This window comes from Panthera leo, chromosome B1 (assembly GCF_018350215.1).
Source record: "Panthera leo isolate Ple1 chromosome B1, P.leo_Ple1_pat1.1, whole genome shotgun sequence".
NCBI classification, from domain to species: Eukaryota; Metazoa; Chordata; class Mammalia; order Carnivora; family Felidae; genus Panthera; species Panthera leo.
Genome location: NC_056682.1, coordinates 142,979,394 through 142,994,520, shown reverse-complemented (window position 1 = coordinate 142,994,520; position 15,127 = coordinate 142,979,394).

Sequence of the window (15,127 nt, the reverse complement as noted above, 5' to 3'; positions counted from 1 at the left end):
TTTCTAGAACAAATGAGGTAGTCTTGTTGTAGTCATGGTTGTTAATTAAAAAACAGTGATGACTTTTTTAATTGTGGTAAAATATACACACATAATATTTACCATTTTAACCATTTTTAAGTGTATAATTCAGCAATATTCAGTATCTTCATACTGTTTTGTGTAACCATCACCACTATCCATCTCCAGAACCTTTTCATCTTTCCAAACTGAAACTCTGTACTCATTCAGCAATAAGTTCCCGTTACTTCCCTCTCTAGTGATAGCTAGTTAAAATAAAAAAAAACTATATTTAATCATCTTTGTCTATTCTTTCCCCTTCTCAACTACACACACACTTAAAAAATAACAATTTTATTGAGATATAATTCACATACTATCACACAGACACTTTTGAAGTATTTCAGCCCTCTTTTCCTTTTTTTTAAATTGGAAATATTATACCTATGCATGAAGTCCACTGTCGGGGTGAATGTGCTTGAATTTCTTTAGGAACGATGAGAGAGGAATAATTGTAAATGAAAATTTTATCTGCTAGAAACCTGTGTCTGTTTTTGGAAAGGAATTCCGGTTATCTTCACAAACTGTTCAAACTGGTTTTAGGTCCTGTTCCCCTCCAAAAGTTGAGTTAAACTCAAGAGCAGGAATCCATTAATAGGTCAACAGCAGGAGAGGAAGCAGGAGGATTGGAAAGGGCCGAGGGCAGCTGCGGTTCATTTGGTAGTTTAAAATTGGCTTTTCTTTTATTCTCTTATTCCTGCTACCTCCATAGAATCCACGAAGAATGGGGATGTTTTCTCCTACACATTTGATTATAATAACAGGCCAAGATCTCTTTGAACATAACCAGTAAAGAAAAGAAGCATCCGTGGCCATCAAACTGGGTAAAATAGTAACATAATCTCTGGTTTGTAGTTTGAATCCTATTAATTATAATTGTGTGGAATTGTACAGTGAGAATGCTTTGGGAGTTTTTAAAGCGAGATTTTTCAAAGACCACATTCCTCATTAGACCTTCCCCATTAAGGCATGCTTGAGTGATGCTACACAGCCGAATAGTTGAGATTTTTTTCCACTCTTGTCATAGTCTGAAGACAAAGGATTCTTCCGCTTGCCAAAGTTCCCTGGAGCCTAGGTTGAGCGGCTGTGACAGCGCTTCAGCGGGGAGCTTTTTATTCAGTCTTCGATTTGCCGTCAGGCCTCATTCACTAAACAGGATCAAGTTGGAGCCGTATATGGAGAAAAAAAAAATCAATGGAGGAAATCCCACACGGCCAGATATAGTGCCATGGAGGCAATTTTCCTTTCACTGATGCTGAGTCATGATGCAGTCTACGCGAAGGCTCAGAAAACTAATATCCTCATTCTAACCTCATTGTGTCTTCTCGGGGCTTTGGCTGAAGTAATGTCAGGATGGTTGAGCAAGTGTATTGCATTAGTATTGCAATTTACTTGACTGCTTTGAGAAGTGGCAAGAGTTGTGCGAAAGAGCTGGGGGACCCGTCGTTGCTACCGAAGGTAACTTATGGCCTTACATCCCTCTCCTTGTCAATCTCTCCTAGCCTCTAGCTCCTGATCTGTAAGGTAACCAACATATACCTGCTCCTTCTAATTCACAACGTTCTTGGGAGGATCAAACAGGGCCAACTCACGTTTGTTGCAATATCCATTATCCATTAGAATATTTATATTTGAATTTAGGAGTTGTGTGTATATGATTCTTCTGGATTATGTGGGTATGGACTTTAGCCATTACCAAAGGAGATAACTTTTTCATATTACCCAAGGAAAAGTGTTGAGGGCTATGTAAGTTTAAAAATGACCTTCACTTACGTATAAGATAAAACAAATGTCCCCATTTACCTTCAATTCAGTAAAAATAGCATATTGGTGAATGGACACATCCACAGGCGTCCTTCCCTCTCGTATAAAATCTGGTGTCGCGTAGTGACTAAGAGCAGGAACTCCAGAGCCAGAATTTGGGGGCTCAGATTCGAGCACTGTCACAGAGTGTCATCTCTGTGTTTCCCATTTTTAAAAACTGGGATAAAAGGTGATAATTGCTTCATAAGATCATGTGAGGTTTTAATGAGTTAAAAGAAGTAAAGCCCCTGGAACAGTGGCTAATACACAGTAAGTGTCACTAGTGTTATCTGGTTAATTAAGTTTGGGGGAAGGAAGGAGAAAGAGAGGGTCAACTAAAGCTTCCCTCCTTGCCCAAACAAAACAGGACAGAGTGGTCGAGAGAGAGAGAGAGAGAGAGAGAGAAAGGCAGGGAGGAAGGTAGGGATCCAGAGAGAGACACAGACGCACAAACACACCAAGACACCAACACAGACACCAAGACGCGGATGCTTTCACTCTTGTCTTTATGACCTTTATGTTTCTTACAATGGAAGGTTTTAAAAGCCATACTACGGGGAGCCTGGGTGGCTCAGTCGGTTGAGCATCTGACTTCGGCTCAGGTCATGATCTCACAGTCTGTGAGTTCAAGCCCCGTGTCGGGCTCTGGGCTGATGGCTCAGAGCCTGGAGCCTGCTTCCGATTCTGTGTCTCCCTCTCTCTGCCCCTCCCCCGTTCATGCTCTGTCTCTCTCTGTCTCAAAAATAAATAAACGTTAAAAAAAAAATTTTAAAAGCCATACTACATCTTTGCACCATAGGCTATGTGTTAGCTTGCTAGAGCTGCCATAACAAAATCACACACACACACACACACACACACACACGGACGTTTAAACAACAGAAATTTTTTTCACAGTTCTTGAAGCTAGAAGTCCAAGATCAAAGTGTTAAGCAGGTTTGGTTTCTTCTGAGGTCTTTCTCCTTGGTTTGCAGGTGATACCTTCTCACTGTGTCCCCCACTTGGTCTTCCCTCTGTGTGTGCACAGCCCTGGTATTTCCTTGTGTGTCCAAATTCCTTCTTCTTATAAGACACTAGTCATACTAGGTTCAGGCATTTGACTCTAATAGCTGCATTTTAACTTAACTGCATCTTTAAATACCCTATTTTCAAATGCAATCATATTCTGAGGCACTGGGGTTAAGGCTTCAGCATATGAATTGTCATGGGAGGGGGGATGTAATTCAGCCCATAACTGGCAACAAATGCTTTGTGCCCCAGGGGTGCCTGAGTGGCTCAGTCAGTTAAGTGTCTGACTTAAGCTCAGGTGTGATCTCACACAGTCCACGAGTTTGAGCCCTGTGTTGGACTCTGTGCTGACAGCTCAGAGCCTGGAGCCTGCTTCAGATTCTGTGTCTCCCTCTCTCTCTGCCCCTCTCCTGCTTGCATTCTCTCTCTCTCTCTCTCTTTCTCTCTCTCTGTCTCTCAAAAATAAATGAATGTTAAAAAAATTCTTTTAATGCTTTTTGCCCCAGAGATAATGAAAAATTAACTAAAGAACCAGAATTTATTCCAGTATCATATGAAGGAGTCAAAGGCAATTGTGAGTCCAATAGAAACGTTTGTTTGAATATCTCACATGGTACTTATTTTAATCATAAGAAGGATAGCTGAAGGGCACCTGGGTGGCTCAGTCAGTTGGGCATCTGACTTCAGCTCAGGTCATGATCTTACAGTTTGTGAGTTCGAGCCCCACATTGGGCTCTATGCAGACAGCTCAGAGCTTGGAGCCTGCTTCAGATTCTGTGTCTCCCTCCCTCTTTGCCCCTCCCCCACTTGCACTCTGTCTCTCTCTCTCTCTCTCTCTCAAGAATAAACGTTAAAAAGAAAATTAAAAAAAAGAAGATAGCTGACTTTTATGGGGAAACTCAGCCTTTCATGGAAAAATAATTGACATTTGACAATAATGTTGGGTTTGGTCCATAAAGAGTTTAGAAAGTAGAATTTGTGTCAGATAGGAGAATAGAACTTAAACTAGTTATTTCAGCAGAGGAAATTTAACATAAGGAATAAGCTTTAAGATACTTGCTCATGAGAAGGAACGAACATGGAATATCATCAACGAAGTGGACACGTGATGTTCTGTGGGATGTCAAGAGGATCAAAACCTTTGGGGACTAGACTATGACAGAGACCAGGAGAGTTGACATAGCCCTGGGGTAAGAGACTGAAGGGATACTGTTATGCCTGTTAATTGAAAGCAAAAGCCTGTGATGATGCTTGAGGCTTGTTTGATGAGCAAAAAATTAGATCAGTTGCTGTATACCAGATGCCAGATACTTATGTTCATTTGCTCAAGTAACCACATCTAAAATAGCAGCTACAATTGGCGTTGCTTGATTAAGTTTATGGTAATCCATGATCATTATCCAAGATGAATACATCTTGTGCACAGACTAAACAGGCAAGCTAAATGGGAATGTTAGGAATCACCACACCTGCATCTTTTAAGTCTTTGGTGGTGACATTAATCTTGGCAGTTCTCCCAGAGATGTGGTTTATTGCATAGAGTGGGGTGGAGATAGTTCCAAGAGCTTCCACTTGGCCATCCTACAGCATTAGCTCTATTTGGCACATTCCAGTGTGGAGATTAGACCTGTTTCCAAGCATGTCTACATCGATTATGCATTCAAGAGCTAAGGAAATAACCATAGTGTGGATCCCGTAAAGTAAACCTGAGCCCAGACTTCATTTATCATCAGAGCGCCATAAGTCCTCTCTTTGACTACTGATCTTCAGTGGTGTTTTGCGTTTCCAGGAATTCACATGCATTTAGAACCAATATCAAGAAACTTTCAGAGAGCTATAGACTCCTTAATTTTCCAAAGGTGAAGACTTCACCTGAATCCCATTAGCAGAGTTGATCCACATCACTTATTTATCAAAAAGCTAGTATATGTGTGTGTGTAGTGTGTGTGTATACCGACCTTATTCCAAAAATGATTGAAAGCTGCCACTAGTCTAAGAAGTCGTAGCTGCCAAGGAGGTTCACTGTCTAGATCTTCCTTCAAGAGACACTGCGGTAAGGAAGATAGTTGTCAGCCTCCCACCGTTGCCACCTTTTGTCTGCTGCAGTGTTCACATCAAGGCCATGCTCACCAGGCTGCTACAGTGGATGGCTGAGCAGATGAAGGATGAAGGTTGGGGCATTCCTGCCCGATGCCTGCTGTGATAGGTAGTCTTAGCCCGAGGTCCAACCTGGCCAGGACTTTCCCAGGATTGCACCCAGGCCGAAGCTCCCCCTCCTCGGTCCTCCTTCCTTCCGGCTCTTCCTTCACAGATGTCAGACTGCCTGTGGTCAGAAGGCCCTCCCTTCCTCTTACCACCCTTCCCCCTTATCTTCCAGGGGTGTTCCCCCAAGAACGTGTCTGGCAGATCGAGTTCCTCTTGGGCTTTTGTTTCTCCAAGAACCTGAGCTGACACAAAAATCACCTCCAGTGCAAAAAAGCCGAAGTCCGTTGAATATTAGATTGTTGACAAACAGGATTGCCAGGCTTTGGGGAACACTCTTACCTATTTCTGGTACCTGAAAGTGTTTGGAAAAGTTAATGAAGTGTGCCATACGTGAAAGGCCTGAATAGAACTGGGTTGCTTTCCCTTGGAAAAATGCCTAGGCCTCAAGTGAGAAAGTGTCACTTTTGAAAATAAGATTTTAAAGTGGAGACAGGAAAGACACTAAGTTTCTGGGAGTGGGAGCCGAAACAGATCGTGAGCAGCGTTTGCATGTTTGTCTGTCTCTGCGCTCCTTATCTCACTCTATTTTGGTTTCTACTTTATACCAGAAAGTGCTAACAGGGACACCTGGGTGGCTCAGTCGGTTGAGCGTCCGACTCTGACTCAGGTCATGATCTTGCAGTTCGTGAGTTCGAGCCCCGCGCTGGGTTCTGTGCTGACAGCTAAGAGCCTGGAGCCTGCTTTGGATTCTGTGTCTCCCTCTCTCTGCCCCTCCCCTTCTCACACTGTGTGCGTGTGTGTCTCTCTCTCTCAAAAATAAATAAACATTAAAAAAATTTAAAAAAGAGAAAGTGCTAATATAAACTCCAACGTGTCAAAAATGAAAAATGTGGGGTTCGTGTGGTGCTCTCAACGGGCTCCTTGCAGAATGGTTTTTCCTTCTTCCAAGGATCAGCTAAAATTGAATTTGGCATTGTTTGCCCTTTGTTGCCTAGGCATTCGGGTCAGACTCTTGTCTGACCTAAGCGAGGTGGTGATGGACAGTTCTGTAGAAGGCATTCGCACAGCCTAATCAGATAGACTGAAAGCAAAATTGTTTTTCCCTACTCCCACGGCATCTGGTCCTTCATGTTCTTCCTCTTTTATGTTCACTTCCAACTTGCCCTGTGAATTTTCAAGACCTGGTACAATTTAGTGTTCATAGTGGGATGGAGGTTTTGGTTACAGAGACAGTTGTGTGAATCCGTGTCTTGTGCCCTGTAGGCAGACTCCCTCTGTTACTGAGAGCCCTGTCGGGAAGCATCAGGCACTGAGGCATGGCCTCTCTGTAATATCTTTCTTACCAAATGCAGCAGGAGGGGCCTGCTGTTTCCCGGATGCTTTATTTAGCCTTTCAGACAGTGATAATGATTCATTTATTCAGGGAAGAATCTAAAACATTCACTTTATAATAATAACAATAATTCCAAGTCTAGAATCAGCAGAAGCCTTGCAAAAAATAATCAAACTAAACAAAACTAACAGCAACAACAACAAAAACCAAGTTCTAAGGGCAATAAGAGATCTCTTTGTTTGGTTTATTTGTTAAATTTTACATTTAGCAATAATAAGAAGTAAGGAAGGATTATGCCTGGGTTTGGGCTGAAGATACAATGATAATATGGGATTAAGAGAAAGTAAACTACTGCTAACATAGTATTTTGCTTCTCTGTGAAGAGTGTAATAGAAGGAAATTATTTATTGCATTTGTACTTTGTGCCGACCCTTGTGCTGGATGATTTTTATACATATAACCTTGGTCCTCCCCAGAACGCAGAAAAGAAAGCATGTTATCTCCATTTTATTGATGAGTAAACTGAGGCTTAGAGAAGTTAAATTAACCTAAAATCATATGGCCTCTTTGCAGTCCCTCTGGGATTCAAACCCATGCCTGTCTGACTTTAAAAATATGAATGAAGGAGAATGGTCATGGAACTATAAAGGAGAAAGCAAATACTGGTAAGAGAAACTAATGGCTGAGGCAGCTAAATAGTAAGGTCCAGTCTAGAGCAAGCAAAGGTGATCACCCTGTACATACATTGATAATCCTAATTAGGGTCTCAGAGACCTTACCAATGAAGACACAAACTTCAACTGGTGATCTTCAAGGAAAAAGGGAAAGCATAGGAAGATCAAGATAAAGATATATAGTCGCAACTTTCATAAACTTAGTCATAGTTTGAATAATTCTGATGACCTTTGCATGCTGAGTCTTCATTTGCCCTGGCTTGCAGAAGCTAGAACCAGAACTTAGGGAAATGACTTGGTCATAAGGTTGACTTCCAAGCAGTGCACCCTACTTTCCAACACTTAATTTTGAAAATGGAGGGGTGCCTGGGGGCTCCGTTGGCTGAGGGTCCGACTTCAGCTCAGGTCATGATCTCATGGTTCTGGAGTTCAAGCCCCACAATGGGCTCACTGCTGTCAGCACCAAGCTTACACCTACTTATATCAATGGATAGATCATCCAGGTAGAAAATCAATAAGAAAATAGTATCTTTAAATGACACATTAGACCAAATGTACATAACAGATATATATAGAACATCCCATCCAAAGACAACAATATACATTCTTTTCAAGTGCACATGGAACATTCCCCAGGATGAGTTACATGTTAGGCCATAAAACAAGTCTCAATAAATTTAGAAGATTGGAATCATAGTCCGCATATTTTACAACCACATCAGTATGAAACTAGAAATCAATCAAGAAAAACACTGAAAAAAAACACAAACACGTGGAGGCTAAATGACATGCTACTAGACAACCAATGAATCAACAAAAAAATCAAAGAAGAAATTAAGTGGAGATAAATAAAAATGAGAACACAATAGTCCAAAATTTTGGAGACACACCAAAAACAATTCTAAGAGGGAAATTTATGGTGACACAGGTCTACCTCAAGAAATAAGAAAAATCTCAAATAAACAATATAACTTACACCTAAAGGAACTAGAAAAAGAAGAGAAAACAAAGCCCAAGGTGAATAGATGGAAGGAAGTAATAAAGATCATAGCAGAAATAAATGAAATGAAGACTAAAAAAAAAAAAAAAAGAAGAAGAAGAAACAGTAGAAAAGACCAATGAAACCAAGAGCTGGTTCTATGAAAAGATAAAATTAATAAACCTTTAACTAGACTCATCAAAGAAAAAAAAAAAGAGAAAACAAATAAAACCAGAAATGAAAGAGAAGTAATAACCAACACCACAGAAATACAAAGGATTATTTATAAGAGACCACTTTGAAAATGTATATGCCAACAAATTGGACAAGCTAGGAGAAATGGAAAAATTCCTAGAAACATACAATTTTCCAAAGCTGAATCAGGAAGAAATAGAAAATCTGAACAGACCAATTACTAGTACAAAATTGAACCTTCAATCAAAAAACTCCCAACAAACAAAAGTCCAGGACCAGATGGATTCACAGCCAAATTCTAACAAACATTTAACAAGGAGTTAATACCTATTTTCTTCAAATTATTTCAAAAAAATAGAAGAGAAAGGAAAGCTTCCTAATGCATTCTTTGAGGCCAACGTTACTCTGATACCGAAACCAGACAAAGAAACTACAAAAAAAGAAAACTCTAGGCCAATATCCCTGATGAACATAGATGCAAAAATCCTCAACACAATATTAGCACACCAAATCCAACAACACATTTAAACAAATCATTCACCATAATCGGGTTGAATTTATTCTGGGGATGCAAGGATCAACTAATGTGATATATCAACAAAATGAAGAATAAAAATCATGTGATTTTTATTATCTTTATCAATAGATAAAAATAATTTGATAGAATTCAACATTTGTTCATGATAAAAACTCTCAACAAAGTGGATTTAGAGGGAATATACCTCAATATGATAAGGGCCATGTATGAAAAACCTGCAGTTAACATCATACTCAATGGTGAAAAATGGAGAGCTTTTCCTCTAAGATCAGGCACGAGACAAAAATATCCACTGTCACTTTTATTTAACACAGTACTAGAAGTCCTAGTCAGAGCAATTAGACAACAAAAAGGCATCCATATTGGTAAGAAAGCAGTTGAATGGTCACTATTTGTAGATGACATGATACTATCTGTCAAAAACCCTGAAGACTCCACCAAAAAACTATTATAAATAATAAATGAATTCAGGAAGTATTAAGATAAAAAAATCAATACACAGAAATTGGTAGCATTTCTATACACTAATAACAACATAGCAGAAAAAGAATTTATGAAACAATTCCATTTATAATTGTACCAAAAAGAATAAAATATCTAGGAATAAACTTAATTAAGGAGATAAAAGACCTGTACTCTGAAAACTATACAACATTGATGAAAGACATTGAAGACAATGCAAACAAATGGAATGATATTCCATGCTCATGGATTGGAAGAACAAATGTCATCAAGATGACCACACCACCCAAAGCAACCTACACATTCAATGCAATCTCTATCAAAATACCAATAGCATTTTTCACAGAACTAGAACAAATAATACTAAAATTTGTATGGAACCACACACAAAAAAACCCTGATTGCAAAGCAATCTTGAGAAAGCAGAACAAATCTAGAGGTATATTATAATCTCAGACTTCAAAATATACTACAAAGCTGTAGTACTCAAAACAGTAGGGTGCTGGCACAAAAATAGACATGTATATCAATGGAACAAAATGGAGAGCCCAGAAATTTAGATGGTCAATTAATCTATGACAAAGGATGAAAAATATACAAGGGGGAAAAAGATTTCCTCTTCAATAAGTGTGTTGGGGAAATTAGACAGCAACATGCAAAAGAATAAAACAGGACCACTTTCTTACACGGCACACAAAAATAAACTCCAGGTGAATTAAAGACCTAAATGTGAGACCTGAAATCACAAAATGCCAAGAAGAGAGTATAGACAATAATTTCTTTGGCATCAGCCATAGCAATATTTTTTTCTAGATATATCTCATAAGGCAAGGAAAACAAAAGCAAAAATAAACTATTGGAACTACACCAAATAAAAAGATTTTGTACAGTGAAATAACCCATCAACAAAACAAAATGTCAACCGATGAGTGGGAGAATATATTTGCAAACGATATATCCAATAAGGGATTAATATTCAAAATATATAAAGAAGTAATACAACTCAACAGCAACAAACAAACAAAATCCTAATAATCCAACTGAGAAAATAGAGGACCTGAATGGACATTTTTCCAAAGAAGACATATAGAGATGCCAACCAGGCACGTGAAAAGAAGTTTAGTATCATTCATCATCAGGGAAATGCAAATCAAACCCATAATTTTGGGGCATCTGGGTGACTCAGTCAGTTAAGTGTCTGACTTTGGCTCAGGTCATGATCTCACAGTTTGTGAGTTCGAGCCCCAGGTCGGGCTCTGTGCTGACAGTGCATAGCCTGCTTGGGATTCTCTCTCTCCCTCCCTCTCTCTATGCCCCTCCTCCCCATTCCTTTCAAGATAAATAAAACTTAAAAAAAATCCATAATCTCACTTTACACCTGTCCGAATGGCTAGAATCAAAAAGACAAAAAATAACAAGTGTTGGCAAGGACATGGAACACTTGTACACTGTTGGTGAGAAGATAAACTGGTTCAGCCACTGAGGAAAACGTGGAAGTCCCTCAAAAAAAATAAAAATAGAGATATCATGTGACCCAGGAATTCCAGTACTGACTGGATATTTACTCAAAGAAAACAAAAATATTAATTAAAAAAGATATATGCACCCCAGTGTTTTTATTTTTTTATTTAAAAAATTTTTTTTGAATGTTTATTTATTAGTGAGAAAGAGAGCGAGCGTGCGAGCGAGAGTGTGAGTGGGGAAGGGGCAGAGAGAGGGAGACACAGAATCCGAATCAGGCTCCAGGCTCTGAGCTGTCAGCCTAAAGCCCGATGCGGGGCTCGAACCCACAAACTGTGAGATCATGACCTGGGCTGAAGTCAGAGGCTTAACCCACTGAGCCACCCAGGCACCCCCACCCCAGTGTTTTTAGAAGCATTATCTACAATAGCCAATTTATGGAAGCAACCCCAAGTGTCCATTGATTGATGAATGGATAAAGAAGATGTGGTATATATATATGGTGGAATATTACTCAGCCATAAAAAAGAATGAGATCATGCCATTTGAGACAACATGGATGGACCTAAAGGGTATTATGTGAAGTAAAATAAATCAGACAGAGAAAGAGAAATACTGTATGATTTCACTTAGGTGTGGAATCTAAGGAACAAAACAAACACACAAACAAAAAACTGAAAAAGACCTGTAAGTACGGAGAACAAACAGATGGTTGCCAGAGGGGAGGAAGAGTCAGGGAATGGGCAAAATGGGTGAAGGGGAGTGGGAGATACAGGCTTCCAGTTATGAAATGAATAAGTCATGGGAATAAAAGGTACAGCATAGGGAATATAGTCAATAGTATTGTAATAATGTTGTATGGTGAAAGATGGTAGTCACACTTGTGGAGAGCATAGCATAACGTATAAACATGTCGAATAACTATGCTGCACACTTGAAACTATGACGAGACAAGGGACAGGTGAAGATATGGAGCTTTATAGAAAGGAAGATTGAGATTTAAGGTGAAAAATGTTAAGAATGGGTCAGCTGAGTCCTATCTGGTCTGGTAAAATTCTTGAAAAATTCTCACTTAAAACTTTACTTATCATTGACAGAGAAGATTTAGCGACATTTTTAAAACAAAAAGTATAGCTAACTCTCAAGTAGTATTTAATGTGTGCCCAAGCTTAATGCTCTATAGGTGTTAATTCATTTCTTCTTTACAGCACACCTATGAAGTCCTATTATAAACCCCATTTTGCAGTTGAAGTAACCTAAAGACTCAGTCATTTGACCCTAGACTAAGAGCCACTAACTATACCGTGTCTCTCTATCTACCCCATAGGGTTTCTGTGAGGATCAAATGAGTTTTTGTGTGTGAAAATGCTTTGAAACCACAAAGCACTAGATACTTGAAAGCCAGTTCCTAAGAGATAGAAAATGTTATTCACTCTACTCTGTGGAACCCTCCTTTTCATACAGTACTTGGAAAGTGAGCTACTGTTGAAGCTACAATAAAATTAACCACAGATAAAGGAACACTTCTAGATGGCAGAATAAGTATTAAGAAAAACATAAAGATAAAAAGAAAAAGTGATGTATAAAGGTAAGGTGTAATAAAAAATCATCTTTGTTGACTGAGAGTTTTTCACGAAGCTGAGAAGAGAGATTGGATTGCCACATTGTGTAGAACGGTCATTGGAACAGGACTGACCTGGCTATAAAGGGATAATTGCGTGTCCTAATAGATTCTTCCCACCTTCAACTGCTAATGAAGCTCTTGGATAATGTATCCCCACTTAATGAATGAGGCTAAAAATGCCAAGAAGCCTTTTGCCAAGGACGTGTTCTCTAGGCTTACACTGAATTCATTATTTTGTTAGAGTACTGCCACCAAGCCAGCCACGGGCAATTTAGCATGCCACATTTCAAGCAGAATTTAATTCATCTAATACATTCACTTCTGTGTGCTGTAAATGAGACAAATACCCTATGATCAGGTGACAGCCTGTCAGTAGGGCCATAAACAGAAAGTAGTGAGGATGGTGGAGAGTTCTTCAGTTAAGTCTTGGTTATATTCTCATTAAAACCTGGCTCAAAAATTTGCCAAGGATATCAATCAAGTTCCCATCTTGTGCTATGTCTGTCTTTTTAAAGGGAAGAGATAACAAGTGTGTGTGTGTGTGTGCGCGCGCGCACGTGCGTGTGCACACATGCACTACTTTATAATATCCAGCTACATTTTTCTTATGAAATGTCACTTATCCTCATATCAAAAGAGAACCATTAAGGTCTTGACCAAAGAAAGCACCTCTGAGTGACCCTTAATCTGATATGGGTATCTTTTTAAAGAATCACACAGCTCTAAGGTTACCTGAAGATAGTTAACTTTTGTAAGTACCACTTCCTTCTTTCTTTATGACCACATACTTTCCTTTATACTGCAAATCTAAAAAACAGGGACAGTTGGAATGTTACCCAAAGAGAGGCCTTATTCAGTCCTAATACTCACAGATACAGTTTTCTGTTCAGAGAGTGACACATGAATGCATCAGGAATGGGTCCAACATCCAACAATAAGAAAATGTGTTGTAATAAACACTGTTTATTGAACACATACTGTTCCAAGGCTCTGTACATTTGAAAGAATATCTGGGAAAGATACCAGGGATTTAGTGAGCATCTTTTTTTCCTAACCAGATTTAAGGACAGCTCTCAGGTACTTTGGGCGTCAGAATGATCTGGGAAGAGTTGAGGATTGTGTCATGTAGTCTCTGGAGTCAGATTGCCCAGTTTTGCATCCTGTCACTGCTGTTTGTTGGTTATGTGATCTGGGACGTGTTACTTAGCCTTGTCAAGCCTTAGTACTTCTGTTGGTAAAAATTAAAGGATAGGGGTGGGGAGCAGATACAGGAAGTGATAAAAATAGACATCTCATTAAGGGCATTGTGATGACTGACATAATGCTTGGCAGAGTTTCATGCATACAGTAAGCATGCAATAACTATTAGGTATTTTATTATTAATACGATTATTTTCTTTCCTTTTCTACAGTAAATCATTAACTGATCAAAATGTGTCATGTACCTAAGATAGATTGGGGGAAAACAAAAAAAAGCCAAAAACAGATTGAGAAACACAGCTTTGTGTAGTAATTTAAAATTCTTCACCAGTCAAAAATTATAAGAGATACTATTAAATGGCAAAATTAATTTCCGTTCTTTGTTAATTCATTCTAATGTAATAAACACTGTTCAAGTAAAAAAAAAATGGATCTAATTTGGGACTTGCTTTCAAAAACCACAGTCTTGTCATGGAGGTGAGAAGGTGTTATAATTGGGAAGGAGTGATGGAATACTGGAGGAAGCCTGCTTGGGATCTGGCAACATTCTGTTTCTTGACCTGGATGGTAGTTCTATAATAATAAGTTATGCAATTATGTTGTGTGTACTTTTTGGTGTACTTGTTACAGTCATAATAAAAAATTCTTTAAGAATGGTATGTGAACTATATCTCAATTTTAAAAGTTATGGGATATTTCTGACTTTGAATTAGGGAATAGTTTCTCAACTAGGGCATGCAAAACACAAGCAACCAAAGGAAAAAAATTAGATAAATTGGCTTTATCAAAATTAAAAACTTGTTTCAGAAGACAGCCCACAAAATGGGATAGATATTTGCAAATCACACATTTGATAGGATATATTATGTAGAATATATAAAGAACCATTATATTCATCAATAATACCTCAATAAAGCTAAAATAATAAAAGAAGAAAAACACCTATTAAAACTCAACAACAAAAAGAGACAATGCCATTAAAAATGAACACAAGACTTCAATAGACATTTCTCAAAAAAAGATGTGCAAATGGCCAACAAACACATGAAAAGATGCTCAACATCCTCTGTCATCAGAGAGATGCATCTCAAAATTATAAATCACAAGAGGTGCTACCTCTCATCCACTAGGGTGGCTGTGATGAAGAAGACAATAGCAAGGGTTGACAAGGATATGGAGAAGTTGAAACTTTCATGCATTGCTAGTGGGAATGTAAAATTGTATAGCCACTTTGGAAAACGATTGCATAGTTCCTCAAAAAGTTAAACATAAAGTTACTGCACAACCCAGAAATTCCACTCCTAGGTGTATGCCCAAGAAAATGCAAACATGTCCAAACAAAATCTTGTACATGAAATACATGAATGTTTATAGCAGGACTGTTCAGCATAGTCAGAAAGTGGGGGGGGAAATACCCCTAAATGTTCATCAACTGATGGGTAAACAAAATATGGTATCCATACAATGGAATATTATTCAATCATATAAAAGAATGAGATACTGACTCCTGCTGCATCACTGATAAATCTTGAAAACATTATGCTAAGTGAAAGAAGCCAGTCACAAAAGACCCCATGTTGTATGA